The sequence below is a fragment of the Phasianus colchicus genome, chromosome 10 (assembly GCF_987193195.1).
Source record: "Phasianus colchicus chromosome 10, bPhaCol1.hap1.1, whole genome shotgun sequence".
Taxonomy (NCBI): domain Eukaryota; kingdom Metazoa; phylum Chordata; class Aves; order Galliformes; family Phasianidae; genus Phasianus; species Phasianus colchicus.
The window spans coordinates 18,987,866-19,014,721 of NC_143445.1; the positions used below are offsets into that span (position 1 = coordinate 18,987,866).

Below are 26,856 nucleotides of genomic sequence, written 5' to 3' on the forward strand. Positions count from 1 at the left end.
AATTTTAGCATTAAGGTGATGTATTAACTTTCCATACAGGAATTATCAAATCTTAGTCATAACTTGAATTTGTTAAGTGTAAATTACTATGTGGTTGGTTGACCTCTTAATGCTATCTATCCATTTTTCCTTTGGTCAAGAACAAATTACTTTATAAAATCAGCTTGATACGGCCTGGCTGTCAATTTTTCTATTAAAAATGATCACGCATTATTTCTCTGTGCCATTAATGCGCAGCAGAGAATCATTTCCAAAATGAGTTCTTGCACAACTGGGTGCTAATACTAATAGTTTTGTGAGCAGAGCCTTCCCTGAGGTAATAACATTTTTTCTTAAACATGATAAAGTAGAATTTTCTGATGTATTTGGTCATTGTTTTGCTTGAGAATTGATATTGTGGATATTGGATATGAAATTATCACCTAATTTGCCATGATCAGTAATACTTATCAAGAATATGCCATCACAAATGATGTGGGTTTTAATAATGTAAATGTAGACACAGACTTGCTCAATCTGCTCCACACCATGCATGTACCCAGCCTGGGACACACGGGGTCCCCGTTGCACTCTGGGGTCTGGCCAGAGTGTGGAGGGCAGCCCTGGACAAATTGCTTCCCATCAGCAAGAAATGCCTTCCTGAAACATTGCAACTGTGGTTTGCATTGGGCCTGAGGCTGGGATTCACTGAATGACTTCTGTCCAGTATCTACACCATGCTGGGGTTGCCAAGATATCAAGCCTAAGACACTTTTAATGTAACTGCGTGGTATGGATGAGGTCTGTTTGGTGTATGGCATCCACTGTTAGCCTGGGGTTCCAGTCTTCTCATTTCCTTCTTGTGTGTCCTTGGGATTTCTTGTGTTGCCACTAATTGCTTTTGGCCATTTCCTTCTTAGGCTTTTTCCACGGTGAGGCCAACAAATAGATGTTTAATGAAAATGGAGTGATATTCTAAGGGAAGAAGTTCCTTCTTTTTTGCTTCTGCCAGTGTTTGAGGTGGCTGCCCCCCACCCCTCGCTGCTCCCCTGCTTCTGAAGCCCCCGCCATGATGAGCCTCCTCCACTTGGTACTCCAAAGCTTCCACTTCCTACCCATTCCTGTAGTTAAATAGTAAATTTTGAAGGATTTTCCCATCACTTTGTTCTTGTCTCATGCTCTTTTGTACAGTGACATTTCGTTCATTGTGTCCAGGTCTCCAAAAACTGTACTTGGGCTGATGGCACAAACTCTTGGTTTTCTCCTCAGGGAGCTGATCAAGAGCTTCACCAACACACTGGTTTTCTACTTTATTCCTTTTGACTGCTGATTAACCTTTTCTTAAGTGTTGGCTTCTGCCAGTTTGGGGTGGTTTTGTCCTTTTCAACATCTTACCCTTTCACTTGCATCCCATGCTGTGCATTGGGGTTTGCACAGAGCTGAGTTACCTGCTGTGTTAGCCATGTGGGCTCTATTTAGGGCACACCTGGATCTCTCTAATTGTCCCTCATTGGGGACATTTAATTAAGCAAAGTTCCTCTTGTTGGATCAGGGCAGTTGCTGGGGGGACCAAAACTGGGCAGTTAATATCAGGAGATACTTGGGTACAAGATATAAAAAGAACCAAATCTGAACTCTAGAGTAATGCTGTAGTATGTTTTATGTGACATTTTACTGCTGTATCTAATAATGCATTCTTCACATCTTGTGCAGCAGTCATGTTACTTCTTTATTTTAGAATTTAGAAGCTTTTGTTTTACAAACTAAGACTGGTGTTTCCAGTTCCTCATTATGGTGCTGGTTTAATTGTATTACTCCTCTCATTGTGAGATTGAATATGGCCATTCAGCTAGAAAAAATGCTGCTAGAATAATGTAAATGGTTGAGCTTTGGTCTTTCCGAGGTATTTAAAATTCTATTGCTGTTCCCATAAGCCACAGACAGCAGTGGGTTGTTTTTCATGGGCAGACAGTACATCCTTCTCTTGGGGCTTTTACGGGCGGATTGTATAAAATGATAACGCAATGGATGGGGCATCTGCCATATTCCATCAGCTGCCTAAATCTGCTGTTTCAGACAGAAATTCAATACAGTAGAATATCTTTCAAACAGATTTTCAGGTACATGGAATTTCAAGAGCGTTCTTGACGCATTTGCAGTGGGTTAGCTTTAAAGACATTCGCGTTGCTTCAGTAAGGATGTAGCTAAAATGCTTTCAAACCACCTTCAAAATAATAAAATGACTTCGGTACTCTGAGGAGATAAGAAAAATATCATGTTATTATACTTGATCATGATGTTGTCCAGAAGTCTTAGATATTGTAATGCCTGTTGGATAAAATATTACCATTTTAGTGAAGAGCAGAAGGAACATCTTGTTCTAAAGAGCACTTTGGGGAAAGAAAGGAAGAGAAAGCTTTACATGCAGGAATAAGATCCTTCCTGGTGATTTTATGTTTAAATGAAATAAGTGCAGTGGTGGAACATAAGTGGGTTATCATGTGATAACACTTTACATGCTAACTGCATGGCATATCTGTGCAATGCAGAGCTGTTTATCCTAACTTGCAAAAGCCTGCTGCACACATTCCTGGAAATTCAGCGGCCCGGAGTGCTCGTTATTTACATTTTGTTCTGTGTATGATTTGCAAACTTGGAATGACGAAAACCCAAAGATTGAATCTTGAAGCCAAGTTTCAGTAACAGCCTTTACACCTGAAAGGAACACACAGCATGGATGTGCTATGGGGAAATCAGTAGTTTGTGGTGATGCAGAGTGGTAAAAATTCCAATTCTGTAGACAGCATCACTGGAATTCTCAGTGTGGCTTCTTGCCTTCTTGGTGTCCATTTGCCCATTCTGATTTGTCTCTTACTGATGCTAAGATATGTTCTGTCTTTTATTCTAAGATCTGTCCTCCCCTTCCCATTTCTCAGCTTTCTTCAATCTGTCTGAAAAAATCCCCCAAAAGAACAGACCTTGAGTGGGACGTTAGGACAGCATGGTAGGAATCTGTGGAGCTCAGGAGAGCTTAGATGTTGCACATAGAAATCACATAGAAATCCAGTACGTTTAATCCCATGCATTGAGCTGCTCAGTGTATCTGCAGGAATCATAAAATCATAGAATAGTTTGGGTTGGAAGGGACTCCAAAGGTCATCAAGTTCCAACCCCCTGCCACAGGCAGGGCCACCAACCTCCAGGTCTGGTACTGAACCAGGTTGCTCCATCCAACCTCATCTTTGTTCTCTTGTGATGAAACAGATCCTTTTGCGACCTTAACCAGAATGAGAGGAAACTTGGCAGCTGGAGCTCAGACATTGCTTGTGACCTTTCTTTCAGGACAGACTCTTGCTCCCTCACGGAGAAAGCTTTGTGAAGACACTAATCTCCTGCAAATGCAAGCTTGAATCAAAATGTTATTAGATATCCTCAAACCTAACTTGGCATGGTAAAAATATCCCCAGGTTTCTTCTCAAGAGGAGGTTTAATGATCCAGAAAATTAAGAATAGTCATATTTTTCAATGTGGAGATATTCTAATTTTAGATGTCCATACTTTGTTTCCCTGCATAAGCATGGATCTGTATTTCTGAGTACTGTGTGGCACAGCTGTCCTTTCAACCTTTGGGAGGGCATTTCTGCCATGCCCCAAGTTTTAGTCCTGGCTCTTGGCTGAACAGAAAAGCATTATTTCATGTGTTAGGGGTCACGCAGAGCAGAAGAACTGGCTTTCTGTGTAATCATGCCAAAGAAATTAGAGGCTGTTACTGCATCCCTCTCACTGCAGCAGAAGAATGCCAGCCCCACTGGCTTTCAATGAATGCATTTTCCAGCATCACTGAAGGGCATTATTTGGATCTTCTACAGCATCACTGTCTTTTGTCTTAAGCCTTTGCTGTACGCTGTAACTCTTGGGTGATGGAATATTGGTGCCAGCAACGTGAGAGGTCCTGAGAACTGGTAGAATCTGGCTGGGCGCTCAGACCTCACTGCACATAAAGCATTATTGCATCAACGTGGCCATAAAACTCTATTAAAAGAGAAGTAGGTTGGTAGAAAGTGCTCGTTTGGAGCACGCCAGGATGAATCATGTCTGGGCAGGCTTGCTTCAGCCTGTGTCTTGCTTTATTCTCAGCTGTGGCTCTTCAAAGAGAGGGTTTTTTTGACTGTTATTAAATTGTGCAAGTCTAGACTCAATATATGGTTGGGTTAAAAGTCATTTTTATCATATTCTCATGCTTTTCTTCTGTTTCCCCCTAAGTTAGGATTTAAAAGGAGCTTGAGCTGAAGTTTGATACCACAGCTGCATAGGGTTCACCCTTGGTGAGCAGCACCTCGTGCTTGAGATTGGTGATTCCTGTTAAACTTCATTTAAAGCCTACAAGTGCATGAGGTTTGAGAATTAACCTTGGCGTGGCCAAGTGGAAGACGTAGTTATATTTTAATAGAATTACTTATGACTGAGTAGTAATTTATAATTGCATGAGTGAGATATTTTTCCATCCCATATAACCTGCATGGAGGAATGCAAAACACAAACACACTTCTTTTTTGTATTTCCTTTCTCTTTGGCATTGAAAGTTAATGCCTAATCATGGAAAGGATTGGATAAATGTGCACGTTAGAAGAAAGAAAACAGACTTTGCATTAAAATTCCTGGTTTCTCTGACTGAAATATATATGACCTTTTTGCTGAAATAAGAACTGAAGAGGACTAGTGTGAATAACACTCACACAGTGCTGAAATGCCTGCGTTATTTCCCTTGCTTTAATGTGGCAATCATCTCCACTGTTACAAGCACCTCGTGTCCATCTCCGTGTACAAATACAGCAACAGTGCTCTGTCCAAATGCAGCAGAAAATGAAGGAGGTGTGTGGCAAATCCTAAGAGCAGTGTTCTTGCTGCAGGTACTGCAAGGTCACTCATTCCTCCCCCCGGGTGCATCGCAATGAGTTCTCCTGCCCGTGCTTTGACTTCTAGGGGTCAGGACTTCCATGAGGACAGAAGCAGCTGAGCAATAACACAATGGGAATGTGTTTTATTTCTTAATTCTGCTCTACGTTTTGCTGCAGCCGCGTCTTAACGTTCTTCTCTGCTACCCAAGAGGAAATCCAGCATTTAAAGTCTAACTCTGTGAGAAAGGACAACACCAGAAGAGATGTGGCTATGAAAATACAGGGCCAATTCAATAGATTAGGGGGGAAGTACCTATTGGAAGTATCTATCTGTGGGGAAGTTATCTGTTTGAAATAACGTAAAGAGTTTACATTTCATAATTTCTCTTTATTGCGGAAATATTTTATGCAAATATTCGGGGTAGGGAGATGTTACCAGATGGAAATGCAATAGTTGTGGAGTTCTTCCTGGCACTTTTGACAGCATATATAATGCTGAATGGCTTTATGCTAATGCTTTGCCCTGGAATTCATATTTTATAGCTACTTTGAAATTCAAATTAAAGAGGTTTCGAAACTGAAAACCTCGCCCTCTAAGATATACAGTTGTATGCAGAGAAGCATTTAGCTGTGTTGGCTCCTGAGTATTGTCATGGCAGTGTGTAAGAGGATGATTATGGTGTGAAATGTGAGCTGGAAATCTCCAAATGCCACCTGTGCTGCAGGGATGTGCTGCTCTGCTGGGCGAGCGCCATGGAAGCTCGCAAGCTTTTGAAGAACATCACTTCTTCCCAAGGGGGAAAGCATTTAGGATCTGAGAAGTGTGTAAATAGCACCAAAGTAATGCTTTGGGCAGTTAGCAGTGCCCTGGTTGCAAAACCATATGGGATGCACTCACAACAATCCTGCTGTGGGGTTGTGGTCTGGGCTATCAATTGACCTTCGATGTAGAGTATTGCAGCAGCAAAATATCAAGATAGCAAAGATAAGATTTCTTACCAGCTACACCTCATGTGAGTTATTGATAAGGTAAAGTTTTATGCAGTCGTAGAAAGAGATAACAGCTGCAGGAAAGCCACAAAGCAGCAGTGCTTTGCCCACTCACAGCTCTGCCCATTCCCACATCTCTCCATCCTCATACATAAAACACCAGTTCCTCAGTGTGTGCGGTCAGATCCGTTTGAGAACGATTTACACCCTCACATAAAAACTTCTCAAGCTAGCTGAGTTTATTTGGTGACTGCAGTCAGTTTCCCTGTAACTTAATGGTACTTAATCCTGCCCCGTTGGCCTCTGCAGCTCTTGTGTCTCAGCCCCTTGCTTGCAGCACTGCTTCAGCTCTGGCACAGCAATAAGCCTAAATCCTCAGTGTTTAAAATAAAAACTTTGATAGCCCAAAAAGTGGAAATCTGCACGTGCTGTCCCACAGAGCAAAGTGGAAGTCTGAAATGTGCTGAAGGTGATCCAAAACTGGAGAGGTTTTGGACTGGCGTTCAGCCATTGTGATAAGTTGCAATTCATAACCTGCTAAGGTAGCGCCAAATCATGGCTGGATCCTCAGTTTAATTTCCAAAGCAATTCTTTTACTGATGTATAAGGGGATATAATATGCTGAAATTGTTAATGTCCACTGTGTGCACAATTTGCTGTTTCAGTGTTGTGCAGTCCTTTCATTCACCATCAGTGAGCATGCAAAATGAGGAGCTGGCAGAAAGGAAAGTACGTAGAAGTGAGAGGAGCCGTCTAATATTCACCCATATTGCAGCACAGATTTTCCAATTACATCTTAGAAATCGTTCTGCTGGAGCTGTGAACTCCATGGGCCAGAAGCAGAACTTGTACAAATTGCTTCCAAGTAGAGACATGGTATATGAGAAAATATGCTCTGAATTTGTATTTTATTAATGGTCTTAACAGTGGAAAAAGCTGAAAGTCCCATTTAAGTTAATTCATTGCAAGTAATTTTTGAACAGAACATAATTAGTGTGTTCTCTGCCAATCTGCAGAGCAGGAGGAAGGAGTCCTTGCAGAATCCCTCACTGCTGAACCAGTGACTTTCCACATCAGAAATCTTAGGACAAAGGCAGAATTCCTAAATAGCTCAGGTATCAATGGAAGAACTGACACACCTGGTCGTTTGGTGGGTAACTGGACATTTTTCATAGGATTTTTCAGAGCAAAACTGTAATTTCACACATCTGACCAACCTCAGCTAGGCAGCAAGGCATCGTGCTGCATCTGACACATCTGAGGTAAATTAAGGATTGCCATCTGGTAGACAGATTCCCTTAAATTTGTTCTCCCTTTTTAATTAAAATAGGCTTTAATTAAAAGCAGACATGTCAAGAAGTGCTGAACATCAATTATTTTAGTGACAACAGTTTCCAATTTGGGATGGGCACGTGCATCAGGAAAGGATTTTCTCTTGGGTAATGTATACCAGCTCAGGCCCAGCACAGAAATAGCTGTCTTTCCCTTAGGGTTCATTAGCATAATCCATGATATTATCAGTGAGCATTGACCAGGACCCAAAGTAAACAGAACATTAGGGATATTAGTAGTAAGAAACCATGATTTTACATGTTGTAATGTTGGATATTGAGTGCAGGATACTTTGTTCCTTTGGCTTTGATCAATGTAGAGATGCTCAAGCACGTAAGCTCAAAGGCATTTTTGGATGTGCCTTCTTTCATCTTTATCTCAACTGACCAGCTGCTCCATCAGGTTGGATATAGGAAAGGGTTCTGCACTGGAGCAGGGTGCAAATAGAACAGCTGCCCAGTGCCATGGTCAGGGCCCTGACCTACTGGAGCTCAGGGAGCGTCTAGACAACATTCAGAGACATGTGGTCTGATTTTTGGTGGTGCTGTGTGGAGCCAGGAGTTGGACTCGATGATCCCTATGGGTCCCATCCAACTTGGGGTGGCCTGTGATTCTGATTTCCCAAGCTTGCTGCACTGTGGCCATCACAGCATTAATTCATCACACTGAGCAAGGAGAGGGTAAATCAAAAGATGGGCCAAGGCTGACTGGGAAGGGATGTTTTTAAGGCGAGTGCTGAATGCCTTGGGCAGTTAGCAGTTTGTTTTAGCAATTCCCTTTCTCAAAAAAGAGAATTCTCTTGAGAAAGGAAGACTGAAATATTCTCGGTTCCATAACAAGTTTAATTATTGTTGGTAGCACCAGAGTCACGAAGGAAAATGACCTAGATATTATAGTTTGAAAGCAAGTTTTTTAACAGCTGGCAGATGGGATTTATTCATTCATAAAATGCTGATTTATAACTTTGGGGGGGGGGGGGGGAAATGGCAGAAAATGTGAAAATCCAATTCATTCATCAAGTATTTTGGTGCAAAAATCAGACCTACTAGGGAGGGGGGGAGATTATGGTTGTTAAAAGCAAAGCTATTACAGTTCATTCTTCATCATGCACTGACAAGGTTTGGACATGGAGTTATATTAATTCAAATGACCCTCAGAGCTCAGCCATCTTCCCTGTTCCTCCCCTCGTGCAAATAATATTTGGTGCTCTCGTTTTTGGAGAGAGAAGCCAATGAAAAGGTTGAGCAGAAATAGTTCACTGTTTGAAATTATTTTCTGCTTAGTTACTAGGGGCCTTCAGAGTACTGAAGTATTTAAATGCCAGTGGAAATTTTACCTTGTGTAGTCAATATCCTTTGTACCTGCTGTTCTCAGAGCTTTGCTCTCAGGCTGTGTGCTCTCCATACTGAGGGTTGAGCTCAGGGTGAGTGCTGGGATCAGGACAGGGGAGCTGAGTCCCAAGGGAGCCTTGTGTTCAGGCAGGACACTGGTGTCATCTGCTTGAAGCTTGGGACACGCACCTGGGATCCAGTCCAGTCATTATCTGTTGGGTGGAGTTCCAGAATTTCTGCATTTGAATCATCTCCATACAGTTGGAAACACTGCAAGGGAGCACAGCGTATGTGGTTCTCCCACAGCAATCCTGAGCCTGGCAGATGCAACAGGTTTTATAAAAATAATTGGCTGTGCCTGGTAGATGCCTTATTTTGGGAAGCCGATAAACGCAGGATGATACAGAAGGTGTTTGCAGAGTTCCCTCTGATGGACTGGTATCTCTCTCCTTGATGCACTAATGCACAGGGCTGTCTGTTTTGCTTGCTGTCAGCTAGGCAGATTGGCAGCACTGCTGTAGTAGGTGCCCCACCTGCTCAGCAATCCACCTCTGCACTTGTGGGTGAGTCTTTGTCATGTGTTTCACAATCCTCCAACATTCCCGTGTGGATCAGAGGTAAGAGATGGCATTTCTGAAATCTGAGGAGTCTAAGAAAATCAATTATTTGTCACTAGGGTTTCTTTGATGTTGGGATGCTCCAAGTTCCTTGCACCTTCTCTAAAAAAACAAACAAAAAAAAAAACAACAGTACAAATCTATTTTCATAGAAATATTGGATCTCTTTTTCCTTTCTTTTATAAAGTTCTGAAATACAGGACATGAGTCAGTGGTGTTGGAAACCAGTAAGGATATCTGTCTTGTTGAGCAGTCTGACAAGATGACTCAGACAGCGAGACGTGGTTATGTCAGAACAGAGTGAGCAAAAGGCATCCATCTTGTCATTATTACTCAAGAAAGAAGTATTTTGTGTCATCAGATTATGCTTTTTGAAGAACTCTGGAATCCATTTGCCAGGTGCAGGCCTTGGAAACCACCTCTGCAGCCCATTTCTCATTCGCTCTCCTTCCATCAGGGCTCACCTCATCCTCCACCTCTCCATACAAACATCATCTCCCTTTGCACCCATCCTATGCAGGTGCATTTCCAGGGGAGTAGGGCTTCTGGATCCCAATTTGTGGGAACCACGGGAAGAAATTTGGATTTGCCAAGGGACAAATTTTCACTTTATACCTCAATGCTTCTGCTGTCAGTTACCAGAAAGTTTGGTAGCCATAATTAAAGTATGCAGAAACAGAAGTAGATGGTTATTCAGGGAGGCTGGGATTTTATCCTGCTAGCGTGCCTTCATTATGTGTACATTTTTACCTTTTCTTTGGTTTCTGTCCCCAGAATATCCCTATTTTCATTGTGATTGATGATTGAAAAGTTTGGGGGTTGGTACTAAAGACACAACACATGAGAAAAAGTGGTAAGTTTGGTGCGGATGCCCTTTCAGTAAGCCAAAATGCCTTCTTTAAATTGCCTGGAAAACAGGAAATCATGAAAACCTCATGAAAGTGAGACTGATGGAAATAGTGCACAAACAGACAGGGCTTGAGAATACTGGATGATAAAACTCTTTCCTTTCAGACCAGAGAGCCCAGTGCCCATGTCCCCAGTTTGGTAGTCTTTCAGAGAAACCCAACTTTGCCAACAACTGGTAGGCAGCTAAACAAACTGCACTTAAGTAGGTGCATGAGATGATGTGTAGGCCCTTCTGTTGGTGCTTGGTGTGACCACTTATGATCTGGATGATCGTAGAGGTTTTTTCCAACCTTGGTGATTCTGTGATTTTCCACGCAGCTCGGTAACTAGAACAAAGCAACTAGAACTGGAAATGATTGCTCCTACAGCTTATAGAATGTTTCCTTCAGTCAGACACTTTAAAAAGCTGAATTTTGAAGAACAGCTGGTTTTGGAGATCATCAAACTGGGTAAAGGGGTGGACACAGTGTGGGGAAGGGGAAGGTGCAGTGAACCTCTCTGATCCTAGACATGAAACCTAGAAAAATGTTTCCACAATGATACTGAAATCTTAATAGCCTGTCAAACGCGCTGCTCAGAAGACATTTGGAATGAAAAATAGCTCCAAGATTTCCAGCCGAACAATGCACAGTTCATTATACATCCATCAGAAGCCAAACTGAAAGTTAATTTAGCTCTCTGATGAAAGCCAGAACCTACTTCTCAACAGTGGAGATAAAAGCTGGTAGTCTCAGTGATGGCTTCCTCACTGCCCACGTGTGCGAGGAGCAGAGAGGTGCTTTGGCATGCCCATGAAGCTGCTTAAACCTTCCCAGTGGCACATGGGGAGGGCAGCTGAAATTTCTGTTATATACAACCAGATGGATTGCCTCCAGGTGTTTCTCCCTTGTTTTGGGGCAAGACGATGTGATCATGGAAATATTCTTAGCTTTACTTAGAAGGGACAGGTTTGCTTCCAGCAGGTATGTTTTGGAAGACCCTCTGTTAAGAAAAAGAGAAATTTTAGATGGTTTCTGTGAGAAAACGAAAGATAGAAGTAGACACAGCTCCTTGGTTATCCCATTAAGAATAGCAGGAGATCCCTGAATGCTTCAGTGCAGTGAGCACTAAGGTAACGTTTGCAAAGGGAATCCTTAATGAGGTGGTAGGGACACGTCAGCCACTTCCCTTGTCTTGTAATTAAAAGCTGCTATCTCTAAAGTCTTTGGCAGAGAGCAAATTAGGAGGGACCCAGGACAGGAAAGAGCCATTACTCTTTAAACAGGAGGTTACCATCTTGAAATGCACAAGTACTTAATTAGGATGTAGAAGCTAATTTAACAAAACAGGGGAAGCTTAAATTAAGGTGCTTCAACTGCAGATGAAACCAGATATATATTTTTTTTTAAACTCCTGAAAGTGCACAAATAAAAGTTTAACAGGGAGGCAGTACTTCTTCATGAACACCCAGCTCCCAAGGGTTGCTCTGGGAGGAGATGGGATCGGTCACCCCCAGGAGCTTGGCTCAGTGTGGGGCTGCCTGCACCTCCCCATGCCAAGGGGCAGAGAAACCAGGGCAGGGCTTCTCCTTTCCCTTACGCCTTCCCCCCATCAGCTTCTCAGTTTCATTTCCCAAGCTCATTGCTCTTTATTTGTACACATGGTAGGCAGAGGTGGTTAAACATACCATCAAATTTCTTATTACAGGGCTTGTAGAAAAGTGCAAATTAAGGGTTTGTGCTTCACGTTGCATGTGAATGACAGATAGATCCTGCCTCGGGCTCTCCCTCTGTAATAAAGATATTGGAGTAAGTCACTGTTTTAGCTGTGGTGCAGTGTTAGGTGCAGTTAGGTGCTGTATTTCAGAGGTAAACTACAGCCAGTGATGACTCATCCCCACTGCAGCAATAATTACAGCTCAGTCAAAAAAGATGTAACAGAATTAATTCAAGAATGTTTAGCCTGAAGGCATCTGACAGCGTTTAGAAAACGTGTGAAATATGTTTTCTTTGGGTAACTTTTAGAAAAAAGCATTTCTGTAGATTGACTAGCCTGTGTGAAATGACTAAAGAAAACCTCCCACAGCCAAGCCTGAGATCTGAGTTTGACCCCAAACGTCTCCCAAAACAGCCCAGGGGAAGGGGGCAACACCAGGTGCATTTTGCTGAAGGCAATTAATTAAGCTCTGGTCCTGACTTGCACCTGGGTCCCACAGAGGAAGGGGAGCAGCTATTTGCTGTTACTTCTCTTGGGGGCACCCAAGCAGCTCTGATCCTCATGGACAGATCTCTTTCCCCCAGAGACCTTCCCACTCCTCCAGATAGGTTTCTCTCCCATTTCCTTGGGCAGATAACCCTAAATCCATCCTGGTGCAGGTCCAAAGCAAGACCTGAATGGGGACGGGCAGCTCATGTAGTCAGTGAGTCCTTGATTTTCCTTCAGAAGGTCCATCAGGAAAGCCATTGGCCCAGGCCAGTCCTGCCTAATGCAGTGTCACCACAGTTCATCATCTTGATGATGCCTGAACTTCCCCACACCACCTTTTGGCTGCATGGTCCCTCTTTGACCCTCTCCTGGAGCCCTGGGGTGTGGAACAAACCTCCCCTCATTGTGTGCCATAGGAGAAGGAGGAGGAGGAGGCTGTCCCTGTGTGTCACATGCGCTGTGTTTCCCAACTCCTTTACTGGTTTTAATGGGATTTGCCATTCTCTGACCACGAGCACAAGTGGCAGCCTGGGGTGGGCCCTGCCTGCAGACCTGATACAACTGTTCTATGAGCACAATTGTCTGTTATCTACAAAAGCCTTAACTCTCTGCTATGTATTTTTGTGCTAGATACTTCCCATTTCCTACATCAGTTGGTTGATAACTGCCTTAGCTTTGCTTTTCAGCAAAAGGATCTTAATTACTCAATAGACGGAGCACAAAGCCTTGTCTCAGCAGCCTCCTGACAATGGAAGTTGGTGATAAAATGCATTAAAGCCTTCACTGGTATTGTTTACACATTTACAGCAGTGGTTGTGCTCTCCAGTGATAGAAAAGGCAGTAAATAAAAGCTGTTAGGATCGTCCTTTTCATTAGCATATGATTTTGTAGTCTTTGGTGCCTTAATCGTTTGTGCATAAAACTGACCTGTAATTAGTGGAAAGAATTTCTCTTAATTCTCCTGAGAATTAAAAGCTTTATCTGACTCAGAGAGCCCACGTACAGAAATTGTCTTTGAGCTTAAATTGGAGGTGGGTTCCCCTGAACACCTTCCTGGCTGAAGCCAGGAGCAGACAGAGACAGAGAGGTGAAACCTCCATCAATGCCCTGACAGACCGTAATTCTTTGTCACTGCAGCCCCATCCGTGGATCTGTTTTATGGCTGATGAAGGAGATCTGATCGCTCTAATTCATTGATGTGACTTGGATTTAACCATCGTACTTTCCATCCTCAATGAATCAGCCTGATAATAAAATGGCTTGGATGGTGGTTTATTTATTTAACCCATTTAACCACGCTCCCTGCTGCCTTATTCTTCCCTGCAAAAGTGTATTCCCAGGGAACGATGCATATGTATAAAGGAAACCAGAAAGGAGGCTGAAATCCGCAGAGCTATGTGAAGTGCATTTTAGCTTTACCTTTCACACAATCAATCATGCCTTTAAGTGCAGAAATTGTTACAGACCGGGCAGGGACAGACAGCATCTCTAAATGCTCTCAGTTCTGTGGTATTTTATGAAAAAGCAATGTCTTGCTAGTCATCATAAGGAATGTGGAGACAGACTTTAAGGAGTTTATTTTAACAGTTATGCATTTAAATCGTTCCATTAGACTGGACTTGCTCTCCTCTCTGCTGATAACAATCAGACTTAAGAGAGCAATGTGGGCTCTTCAAGGAATTATTTTTGCCATTTCAGAGCTTAATCTGCTCCTCATTTTTAGGAAAACAATGATTTTATAGGAACGAAGCCGTCCAGGTTAACTTCTGTGGCCACATATATATTTTCTGCTATTGCCATGTGATGTTATCATCTATTATTACAGATTTACTGAACAAATGAATTAGCAGCAAACTGCTCTGGCCCTGAAGGCACCATACAAATCCAAACTTGTTGATGCTGCCTTTCCTTGCTCTCTCCCAGCCAACACCAGCAGGCTGTGAGTGGCTCTTCTGAGCGTAAGAGGGTATGTGACATTCCTCTGTAATGGCTTTCGTCCACGTGTGATAATAGTGGGCCCTGAAATAGGAAAAGGCTGGGCTTTTTGCATCCAAAGTATTTGGTCCGACATCCATTTTTTAAGGACTTAAGAGAAATTTAAAGGTAAGTCAGAATATTCAGATCCTCTCACAATAGTTTATGCGGTCCTAAAAACGCATCAAACATACCTCTACAGAAGTATAAAGCAAGAATCACTACAGAGAAGGGCAGTATTTGCAGGGCTCTGAATCGTAGAATCATAGAGTCATAGAGTGGCTTGGGTTGGAAGGGGCCCCAAGGATCATCAAGTTCCAACCCCTCTGCCACAGGTGAAGCAAGTCTTGACGACAGGGATGGGCTGCGTTCCTCATGTTCTCCATAGGACCCTAAATCTTCTGGACTGCTTATTACAGAACAGCTGGAAAACATCTGTGGACCCTCTGAACTCATCATCACCATCCCATCATTGTGTTTTTCGTCGGGATTTAATTCAAATAATCGGTGGTCAGGTGTCCAACCAAGGATAACGTGGTGGCATTGAGTCAGGCACAGAGCACACATCCCTGTGTGCACATACAGATGTACTCAAACCCTCCCAGTCTCCCCAACCATTTCCCTTTCCCCTCCATTCTCGGAGGTGTGTTTAAGTCATGTGAAACTCTCAGTGCGTGTGAAGGAGTTTGTGCAGTGTTAGCCAGCACACGTTTTAAGAAATAGCTGTCTGAGCTTGTTTGTGCCCTGGAGATGCATATTTCTGCAGAGCCAAAGGAAACAGCACCCAATTCTTAAGACTTTGGGGCTCCAGCAATTTGGGGAATGCTAATTATGCCTCTGAGTGCTGTGCATCCAGAAAATGCTCTAATTGCAGGTCCCTTCTCAAACCTCATTTCCCTGTGCCTGGCAGCATGAGCTTTCAGAGCGGGATTTTGATGAGCTCTCTGCACTTCTTGCGTGAGACAGCTTGTCTTAAAACCAAACGAAGGTGAACCTGCAGGTTTACAGCACTTCCCAGGAGGTTTGTTCCAGATTCAGAGGTCTTTTTTTGGAAAGCTGCTGTTTGTGGATGTGGAAAGCAGAGCAACCTTTGCCACTGCAGTGTTCAGGGCTGAGATACTTTCCTCTGCCTCTTCTGCCCATGGCTGCTTGGCTCTATTGGTGGCCTGTCTGTCCCATCCAAATGTCCCTTTGTCCTCCGTTGGGGTTAAACAAGGCATGGGTCTTTCCTCCATTCGTCTGTGTAACCTATTAGCATTGTTACTCTTTGAATTATCCTAATTTTATCTTTCTACAAAAGGAGCTATTTAGAAAATATATTTATTTTCAAGTGTCTCTACCTTTTGACTCATAGTTCTAATTACAAATAATGACTTGATGGGGCGTGTTAAGACAATCATCCTGCTGAGTGAATTGCAAGGCTCGAAAAATAAAGAGCTTTCTCATCACCTGCAGCAATTTCAGGGAAATAAAGGGTAGAACTGCATTAAATGATCATTTTCATCACTGTAAGACACAAGGTGGTTTCCTCAGTACTCTCCCAACAATGTATTCATGTCAAATGCTGTCAGCTTCACTGCTTTCTCCGTGATTAAACATCGCCCAACCCCAGCTCAAAGTATTGAATGATTTTATTTTATCATTATTATTTTTTTAAAAACGAGAGCTCTCGTTTCAGATGAGATGCTGACCTTTAAATAAGGATTAAGGCAGGACAGCTTCGATACCTTTGGTTGGCTTGGCTAGATAAGCTGCAAAATAAGACATGGTCTTGTCTGCCAAGGGTGATATAGCATCATGGAATCACCGAGGTTGGAAAAGAGGATCAGGTTTTTCCACTGGGGCACATTGCTTCTGAGCAAAAAAGCAAAGAAGAGACTGAGGGAAAGGAAGAAAGAGGGTAAAGAAGGTATACTCAAAGAGTTAGGATTTTTTGTTGCCAACTCACTTTGATTTTCAGACTAATTTGTTAGGAGTTGCACTGAGATGGAGGGCATGCCTTAAATCAGTCTGATGGTTTTGCCAAGATCTTTATTTAAAGCCTTACCCTTAAATTATACAGCAGTTACCTGACAGAAAGATGATTGAGTTAATGAGGGATTATTACAATATTCTTGATTGGAGGAATTAGGAAACAACGCCTCGCTCTGCCCTTGGGAGAGCTGGCTGTTTCATTAACAATTAATAGGAAAAAAAAAAAAATAGACACTGTGAGAGCTGCAAATCAGTGAATCAGTGTGAATAATAGAAACCAGGGAGAGGTGGGCTCAAATATATTTTTAAATATATTTAAAACCTGGCAATGCTCATCTGAAAAGGTTCTCTGTCTGCTGCACACGGAGAAATGGAAACCAGCACAGCGCTCCCTTTTCTCCTCCCCAGCGATAGAAAAAAAGTCATTACTGTGAAGATCGTTTCTCTCTCTGAACAGATCTTGTATTGTTTGTGGAAGCTCTTCCCATGTACCTCTCCCAGGTGGAGCTGGGGCACTGAGGGTAATCCGCAGGCAGCCTGCTATCTGATGTTATTTAATGGCCATCATTGAATGGAAGCTGCTCAGTGCTGATGTGAGGGCAGCTGCCTGCAGAGAGGTGGGAGTGTTGGGGGTCCACAGCACTGGGGTAAAAGGCAGCTGTGGAAGGTGTTGGTCAGCATTTTGTCCTTGCTACAGCAGGAGCATCCCCTAATGTTGCACAGGGAAGGCAGCTCCTTCCGTCACAGCTTCTGCCACACGTGCGGCTTTTAATCAGGAGATGTGTAATTGCATTTAATGAGCGCTGCTGCATTCAGTGGTGGCATGGAAATTGTAAATTGAGGAGTCGAGTACAGGTTGAACCTTGAGCTATTGAGTGGTGCAGTGATTTTGCGGATTATTTTTGGAGTCCAGCTGGATTTACTGGGCTATAAAGTCTATCAGGGCAGCAGTGTGGGTTAATGAGGTGGTCCTCAGCTGGGGCTCATCCATCCCCAGCTGTGTGTGGTTGGGAGCAAAGAAGCTGAATGGTGCTGGTGGTAAGAGAGCTGTGGTAGGTTGTGATGAATTGTGCTCCTCTCTAAAATATTGTGGGCTTTAGAGCATGGTGGTGGTTTGGCAGCCTGGAGTAGAGGATTAACCTTGGAGTGCTTGGATGGCTTGGAATGGTTGGAGGCTTCACCGTGAGGAATAAGTGCATCTGGAGATCTCAGGTAGGGTTTTGGGTTTCTGTTTTCAGCTCAGCTTCCCTGCTCAGGGTTGTATCCTTTGTGTTTTGCTTTATGTGCACAGGGTCTCCCTTCCTTGCCCAATGCATTGAGGTGAAGCAGCGTGCCTCTGTGCAGGCTGTGTGTCTTGTGAGAGATTAAACTTGAAAACCCCTTCCAAATTCACATCTATAACTTACATGCAATAATACTGAACTGCACAAGAGTCCTGTGGCTCAGTGCAAGCACATATGCTTTTTTGGGATCAGGCATGCTTGGGGATGTGGGGAAAAAATGAAGACTCCCTGTGGTGGGTCCGCAGCACCCATTGGGGTGGGTAATGCCTGCATGAGAGCTCAGTGGTTGAATGGCTGTGATCATAGGCCATGGCTTGGAAATGGCTCATCAGAAGTGGTCTTGAAATGTGTGTCTATTTTTCCAGTTCTTACTGTCTGTGCTCTTTGTTGTGCAGCTCTTCTTTGGTTCCAGGTTTCTTAGACAGAAACATGGCTTTTGCCTGCAAATAATTATTGTGAATTTTAAGAGGTGCAGGAGGTAGAATGTGGAAAGCTGTGTAGCCCCTCAGACTCTTAAGAAGTGCTTCTGTTGGGACAGAAGGGTGCAACTCAGATCCATTTGAATGTACAAGTTACTTTAGAAGCAAACCAGGAACCCACAGTTGTGCCTGAGCCTGATGTGTTGATGAGGAAGTTAATTTCATTCCCCTAAGTTCAGCTGTGGCAAATATAATGCTTTATTAAAATGCTTTCTCTGCAGTTTTTCCTCTGTGATAGGCTGGGTTGTGCTGGGACCCATCCCTGTGCCATCCCAGGACCTGCCCTGGGGCTGGGCTGGTTGGGGAAGACCTGGCTGGGTGAAGGGGATCAGTGTGCAGGCAGCTCTTGGGCATGTTTTGTACACCTGGGGGACAGAAGCCATTGCTGAACGGTTGAGGCTCTGGAGGCCATCTGGTCCAGTCTCCCTACCCAAGAAAGGCTACCTAGAGCAGGGTCACCCAGCACCATGCCACCATGTGGGCATTTTCCTTCAACCACCAGTACTGTGCCATGACTAAAAGATCTGTTGTTGAGCAAAGCCATCAGAATTCGCCCGTAACTCTTTTGCTGGAGGCTACTGTGGCTTTGAGTGCTTGGGAGCATTGCTCTGCCAGGGATGAAGAGCTTTGGCTGACTTCTGCAAACCTCCTTACTAGCTGTGATGTACTCTTCTACGTTTTCGAGCACGTTAAGTTCTTAGAGCTTTTGCTGTGTACACCTCAAAGATGCATTTCAACAACTGCTGTAAATCTCTGGAACTGATCAATATTATTTTGAAATCCAGTGCTTTTGATGCATCGCTGTGTGATTGTGGGGCTGATCCTCACAATGCCAATTTTCAGGTGTCTGTGGGTTGGGTGTTGCTCTTATTGAAGTCAATGAAAAATGGACCATTGCTTTTGGAGATATAGAGACAGTCTCATGTGGAACATGACAGGAGTTATTTAAGATGCTTTTCAATGACAAGAATATGCAGAGCTGCTTAGGCAGTGCTGCAGAAAATGCCTGCTGCGTGGTAAAGAAGCCCTGACAATGTGTTAGTAAAGAAAATAATAATAATAACTTGACTAGGAGAATACTACAAGAATTTGTAAGCCCAAGTATAGTTTTTAGGTTGATGTTTAAGCAATGGTTGTTATACGTGTGCTGAATGAGGTGTCTGGCATTGTACAGCTTCAAACGGTGAAGAGAGAGTTAAACAGGGTGCTGCTCTTAGAAGATCTTTTCTGTTCATTGAATTATATGATGCTCTCACATAATGTCTTAGGGCCAGTGATAGTTTGGGTTGCATTTGTGCTGCTATTAGTTCCTTGATACTGTATGAATGAAACTCATGTATGCTGCATCAACTTCACTGTGTGTGCTGCTGTCCTGCTGCCCAGGGGCTTGGATCAATCCAACAAGAGAAGCCTTTGCTACTGACTTTTATTTTTTGGTGTTTTTTTGTTTTCATTTATCCAAGCCCATCTGTTTACTTGGTGTCCAGATGTAGGACCAGCACGTGGTGTAGCTGCTGTGACCAGGTGTTAGCAATGTGTCTGTGGTTGGGTAGTGGGGCAGTGGCTACCCAGGGAGTGCTGGGATCACCATCCTTGGAGGTGCTCATGAGCCATGGAGATGTGGCACTGAGGCATGTGGGCATGGTGGGGGTGGGGTTGGGTTTGGGGATCTCAGAGGTGTTTTCCAACCTTGCTGATTTGATGATTCCTAACGTGCAGGCAGTTGTGCCCACATCCTCTTTGGGTTTTTTGGGAAGCAGGGATGGTGCCTGAGCCCAGGGGTTGGGATCACAAAGGGTTGGGTAAGGGGAGACCTCCCTTGGCTGTGGGGTTTGTGTATTATATAAGGACCTATGGAACTGACACTGAACATCCCCCCATGATGTGGCATTGTTGTGATCATAGAATGGGTTGAGCTGGAAGGGACCTTTAGGGTCGTGCAGTTTCAACCCCCTGTTATAGGCAGGGACACCTCCCTCTAAACCAGGCTGCTCACAACCCCATCCAGCCTGGCAACTTCATTACCTTTGTACCTGCTGAATAAGTCACTCTGTAAATAGCTATTGTTCTTAATCATTGCAAAGCAGTGCATATCTCTGGTTGCAGTGTTGACTCCTGCATGGCTGCAAGGCAGAAAGTGGCACTGCCATTAACCTGTGGAAACAGGGAGCTCTTGATGCCCTCCAGCCACAAAGCATTTAGGTGAGGTGAAGAACCACCAGATGAAGTTGTGGCCTCCTGACACTGTGTAAATGCAAGTATTTACCTGCAGGATCTGTTCTGTTAGAGTCTGTTGCTAATGTGGATTTTATTAGGTTAGGGACCTTAAAGGGAAACCAGATTGTGTTATCAGTCTGGGCGAGCTGAGGACTTGTGCATTTAAAAGGAAGTAATGCTACTATGCTGTCCCTTCCTCCTGAGCACTGGGTTTCATTTGACTTTCAGAGGCACCAGTTTCCTAGGTTTGCTTAACTGCACGTCAGGGGAAGGTGCCCAAAATATCTATTGGAGGGGGAAAGATGGATGCAGGAGAGGCAGCTGAACAAAGCTCCTTGGTTAACACTACCTATTAAGTGGTCACATGCCAATGATTTAACCAAGAAATGCCACGTGAAGGGGATGAGAGGGAGTTTCCCAGATATTAACTTTGTCAGATGTTTTTCTGTGCTGGTATCACCATCACAAATACTGACTGTTTCACATAACCAGTTTTGTGCACTCAATATCAGTGCCTGCAGGTTACCCACACAACCCAGGAATGGCAATTTGAGCTAGAGCTCTATCTGTTCCATCCCATTAATGGCACGCTTAGTTCATTCTTGTTGTCCATTATTACTGCTAGCTGTGGGGCAGCTCACCTGCACCCCCTCTGCCCTGAGCTGAGCTCCTCCTGTTCCTTCCCCTCCTCCCCCACCCCAGCAGCTGGTACCATCCCCTCCTCCTTGCAGAAAGGCACTTAAGACACTCCCTGGGGAGGGCTGCCAGGTGAAGGATGAGCATTGCCACGAGCTCTGATCTCAACACTGTGCTTTTATTACTATTTTTTTTAATTTATTTTTGGGCAGAGCAGGTCTTGCTGAAGCAGTGAGGCTGCCTGTGATGGCTGCGCTGCTCCCACCACGCTGGGGTTCATCCGGAATAAAAAAGCAATTTGGGGCCCAACTGCTTATCTCAAGGGTCCCCTTTTGTGCACGCTCATTACCCCAGCCCAGCAATTAAGAGTTTGGGCAGCGCTTTAATTGCATTTGCTTCTCTGTAAGCAGCAGTCTAGGAAAAGCTGAGAAGCCACAGCACTGATTAATTTTACAGCTTGATTAAAGGGTGGAAATGCACCATTTTGGTTTAATCATGCTGCACGTGTGTGTCCGTGTGTTTCTGTGGGCTTTGCAGTGGGAATTCAGCAAAAACCCACAGTGTCTGCAGATTGTCTGTCCAGGTGAGATGGGTGGCTGCAGTGCCCACAGCACCTGTGCAGCACAGTCACACTCCTAGAGAAGGGCACCTTCACGTTGAGATGACCCCACACTGATGGATGTGCCTCCAAGGAAATAAACAGCACCTCTAGAAGTGCAACTCTGTTTTCCATTAGATTTCCATAAGCAGATCAAGCAATTGGCTTTGCCCTGAGTTTCTCTGATGCTGGCATTTTCTTGCCTGCATGTTAAAATTTTGTTTGGGGTGTTGTTCCAAAATCAGCGGGGAAGGCAAGCAGTGCTCTCAGCACTTCCATGTGTGTGCTATATCCTGCTGACATCTAGCTTAGAGGCTTGGTGGCCGTGGTGGCACCTTCCAAGGCAGCAGGATGGTGGCATCACGGGTACCCAAGCCCTGCGTGCAGCTAATAGGCACCCAGTGCTTAAAAATAGAGAACAGAGGTTTGCTTCGTCAGTGCTGCTGAGTGATGCTACTTAAAAAAAAAAAAAAAAAGTACATTAACATATTTGCTGACTTACTCGTTACAGCCGAATTGAGTGCACTGATTACCTGAGCTCGCTGGCAATGAAATATGAATATTTATTTGACTGAGCTGAGAGCAGGTTGGCGTGACAGTAGGGCAGGAGGCAATGTGCACTTACAGTGTTTCTTTTGTCTTCTGTGTCTTACAACATGATTATCGCTTAGCAAAATAGAATTATCCCATTGATTGGATTTGCATCATCTACAACCAGGTGGCCTTTTCTCTAGTTAAGCATCCTGATAAATACAAAATAGGTTGTAGTATAAATTAGTGTTAGACTGATCAGAACTTTATTGCCTTTAAATATTCAGCACTCCTCTGAGCAGAGCGTGGTTTTGCCTGTGCAAAGCCTTTAATGCTCTGCATTTAAACATCATTTTTGTCCCTTAGTGATTACTGTCGAGTGGGTCTTTTATTGCTTATGTTGCTCTGTTTTGATCACTGAACAGAAAAAGAAAAGAGCTGTGTTCTCAGAATGACGTGAAGGGATTTAATGAGGAGATGTGCATCGATAGGAAGGATTTGTGCAGGAGCAATCAGTGTTTGCATCACACTGAAGATGAAGTTAACCTCAGATGCAACGTGATCCCCTTTCATTTGCAAAGGGAGAGATCTAATGAGCTGAGCTGGGCTTATCCTGCTTCTTACAGATTGCAGGGCACAGTTGTGTTGTGAACTTCTATAGAAATCAGAATCTCTTTGGTACAAAGTGGAACTCATCAGAAGTGGGCACGACAAACCCAGGCACCTCTGTGAGTCTCTGAGTGAACGTTTTCCCTCTTGCCTTAAAACACTGCGTGAGCATTGATGCAAATCCTACTTAAATGCTTGTCAAGTGGCCTTCCTCACCTTTTTTTCAATGGTCAAGAATTTTTAAATGACTGAAACAAGTGAGTTGCTCTAAATTAAAAAAAAAAAAAGTGGGAGGAAAAAAGGTTCTCCTAAGCAGAGTCTTTACTGTTGGAAACATGAGAATACAGAATACAACGTGATGTTGGGAGGCAGAGAGATGATGAAACGTGATCGTTTTGTTGCCCTGACCCACACACCATCATGGGCTGGGGGATGATCCACGAACAAATCAAGGATTCCCATTTGAAAGAAGGCACATGGAAAACGTAACAATTTACGTATTAAAAATGAAGGCATCTTTTGAGTGTTAATGGAAAGAGAATATTTTTTTTCATTAGCATACTTATTGAGAAGGGCAGCGCTGCTGTAGGTTAATCCTGTGTTGGGTGAAGCTTTTTGTGCTCTTCCTTTGTTGTTTCCTTTTATCAGCTTCTGCTCAACAGCCCAGCACACAGCAGAGGCTTGGGGCTCTACATAAGAGCTGTTGATGCATGGTGTGAAAACAGAGCTTTGTGGCTGAGGGCACAGCACAGCCCAAGGAGCTGCAGTGAATTTCCCAGCTCTGTGCCTGGCTATGCTGGGGGCTGCCATCAGCGTTGCTGCAGCTGGGGGTCATGGTGTGTAAATCCTTAGTTTGAGTTCATGCCTTTGAAGAAATGCTGGAGGGACTGTAATGATTCCCTGGGCTGTGGGGCTCTGCTAAGTGCCCATCAGGTGATGGAAATAGCTCCCAAAGCTCTCCCCTCCCTGCTTTCGTATTCAGGTTAGTAGTCCCTAGAACAGTAATTGTAACTACCACAGTAAGCAAATTTGTGTTGCACTCACTGTTCCCTGTCCCCATGAGTGTGGCTTCCCAAGGCACGTAGCTTGGAGGTACGTGGATGCTTTATTGACATGAACATACAGATGGTGTGACCAGTGGTCTTTCCTCAAGACCATGCATGTCCAAACCTGATGGTTTTTTGTTTTTATGGACTACTTCATGTATTTCCTGCCCAGTCCTGGCTGGGAGCAAACTGCTCTGTGCTCAGTGTTGGCCAAGCATTGATCTATGAGCTCTGCAATAGAGATGCTGGGAGACAATACTGCAAGAGAGAAGCTCGTTATAGGCAGCTGATTAATTACCAGTGGAGCAGACCATTGGTAATCCAATGGGACTCTGGTGTTCCTTTCCCTCCCATTCACCAGCTGCCATCAGTGCTCACTGTGCACAATGGCCATGTCTTTTACTGGTGCATCACCATCATGCAGCTGCCATTCTGCTGCCATGCAGGTGAGTGAGTGTTTAAAAAAACAGGGGGAAAATAGATCTCATGTAAACATCTACGTTTTAATTCGCTTTTAATTTCGTCAGGCCTGTTATGTGTTTATCAAGGCATGTAACAGCTTTATGTTAACAGCACAGCAATGCATCATTAAGCACTCACCAGCTGCTTCCATCCTGGTTCCATTACTGATGGCCCTCACCAGCTCCTATTGAGGGAAACAAATGCCTGCTTTTCTTTAATCACTTGCACCAGTCCTGCAAAACAAGGAGTGATAACAGGAGGGCCCTGCCATGTTTCTGTGATGGCTACAGCCTGGGAGCTCGTTAGGTGGGGGTGAGAAGGAGTGCCCAAATGGCAAGTGGAGGTGCTGGTTAATCCCAGGGATTGGGCTGCGGGTGCAGTTTCTGAAGGCAACCTATTGATGCCTTGCAAATCCCAGCTCCAAAGTAAACAGTTAAAATTATTTCCATGGGCTCTCCAAACTCATGCTGTTCTCAGTAGCTGTAAGGCAGAGGGGGGAGATAGGGAAACCATGGTACAGCAGTAACACTGTGTATTTGTTCAGCTGGAGGCACGTGCACCAACGCTGCCATTGGATCTCCCCACTTTGTCTTATTGTAACCTGGTGGTGGGGTTATTCCCCATGGGAGCCCTTGATCCAGACGTGATGCTCGCTCATGTGTGCCACCTTGTAGTTGTTTGCTACGGAGCAAACAGATCTGCAGAATTGAACAGTGCTCTCCATAAAAGCATTTTGATTAAGCTTAAACCACCCTGAAAACAGAGGTGGGATTAAACACAGCTGGATGGGGCAGAAGTCTGCCTTGCACGAGCCCAGGAGTGCAATCTAGTACTCACAAACTTCAGTCACCTTTCCTTTAAACTTGCCATTGATTTAAAGAACTCCTGTTATTACCTGACAAGCTTCCTCATTCTCTGCATTTATTTTGATTTTGTAGAGCTTTCAGCCATGCCTTTATTGCTGCTGAGCAGTAAAATATCTGTTATAGCCAGGGCCATAAATTTCCCCCTACCCGGGGGCTGTACCCTCGTGGCTATAGATCACCACAGCTATTGCCAAAAAGTGCCATCATATCACATTGCAAATTAGGGGATGGGAAGACAGGGCTGTGCTGATGGTGCCTATTATGTGTGTTGGAGGGAAATGCTCTGCTCCCCAAACTGAGACAGTTATAAAAAGTTCAGGAGGGACATCACTGGAGAAGGAGTTCACTGGAACAGGTTGCCCAAGGAGGCTGTGGATGCCCCATCCTTGGAAGCATTCAAGGCCAGGCTGGATGTGGCTCTGGGCAGCCTGGTCTGCTGGTTGGTGACCCTGCACATAGCAGGGGGTTGGAACCAGATGATTGTTGTGGTCCTTTGCAACCCAGGCCATTCTGTGATTCTGTAAAGTCAGAAATAGATGGTCAATAGTGGCTCTTCCTCTTGTTGTATGTGAAAAAAGAGGACAAAGCTGTGGATACAAGGGACAGTGTAATTAATGGTGGCTTCTAATGGGTCTGATTTTTAGGCACCTTGTTGACATAGATGAAAAGTGTAGGGAGATGTGTTTCCTGTCCCTAGGAAGCACCAAGGCTGCATTGCTGGCATCCCCAGCTCCCTCCCTCCCCACATCCCAGCCCTCAGCTCCTGCTTTCCTCAGTGCAACATTAGCAAAGTAAAGAAATATGAATAAATTAAATGCAGCATCAATTATTTACCGATCCGAAGTGTCTCTTCCTGCTTTCTCAGAGCCCCGCATCCCTCCCAGCACCCTGTGCAGCACAGCCCTATTTTATTTTTTAAATTATCTAACACTTCGTTCAATTTTTAATCCTCCCTGCCATTTAATAATTAATGACCTTTGGATTTAACTTCCTTTTTTTTTTTTTTCTGAGCAGCACCGCAGGCTTTGGAGAGAGACCTCAGACAGCCTCTGTTGTTATTTGTATTTTCAGGCTTCTCTTTCCTGGTGTTTACCTTCTTGGCCACCACCATCCCCATCTATTCTGTTTTTTGAGATCCTTTCAGTCTGTGTTTCCCTGCTGGCCCCCTCAGCACAACTCTCACTCCTTTACTTGCTGGGGATTCCCACTTGCTGGCTGTGCTGCAGACACTTTGCAGCCAGAATATGGTCAGGATATTTGTATATTTTTGGCAGCAGATGGGCCTAGAATGCCAAATTCTGTGGTTTTCTTCCTTTTCCTCTCGCTTCCTCCATTTGATTGGAGCACATTTTAATCACTGTAAGTGGAAAATCTCCCCCATGTAGTGTTCTTCCCATTTTTTTTTTATCGCTTTCAGACGTTTCCCTGTATCTTTTCCCAGAAGGAACCCCATAAGGTTTCAGTGCGATGGCAAAACATAATGTAGGGCAAATATCTTCTAATAGAGTGCTTTTCTCCCGGAGGATGCTCGCAGGTAGCAGGCTGTGCAAGGCGCCCATCTGGCAGGTTCTGCATGCGTCTGTGCTCAGGGCACACAGGGACACTTCCCCTGGGTTCCCAACTTCCCAGACTGGAGGAGTACATCCCAACATCTGTGCCCAGAGCTCTAAAAGCTTCCTTTTGGCTCCATCAGGAAAGTGGTTTTTAATACTCAGAGCAGCCTCACCCATTACCCACGAGAAATGTTTCCGCTTCTCAGAGCTTTGCTAAGGAAGAAACAGAGTGCAGCATGCGTGGTGGGGATGGGCTGATGGTTGTTGTACTTGGTGACCTTACAGGGCTTCTCCAACTGTAATGATTGTGATTCTGAGGCCTGGAGGAGGTTTCTCCCATCCCCTTCTGTTCTGTCACACATCTGCAGGACAGGAGCCAGGAGCCCCT

The 26,856-nt window shown here is 44.3% G+C and overlaps 1 protein-coding gene and 1 long non-coding RNA gene across 3 annotated transcripts in view; both read left to right on the top strand.

Moving 5' to 3' along the window:
* Positions 1-26,856, top strand: part of SCHIP1 (schwannomin interacting protein 1) — an 84,615-nt gene that overhangs the window by 15,283 nt on the left and 42,476 nt on the right. The window lies entirely within an intron of this gene.
* Positions 9,578-13,516, top strand: LOC149916643 (uncharacterized). Of its 2 annotated transcripts, none has more exons than XR_016469747.1 (3): positions 9,578-9,667; positions 9,922-10,000; positions 13,378-13,516. It is a non-coding gene; the product is annotated as an uncharacterized LOC149916643 (long non-coding RNA). The 2 variants fall into 2 exon arrangements; XR_016469748.1 differs by lacking the exon at positions 13,378-13,516 and adding an exon at positions 12,927-13,161.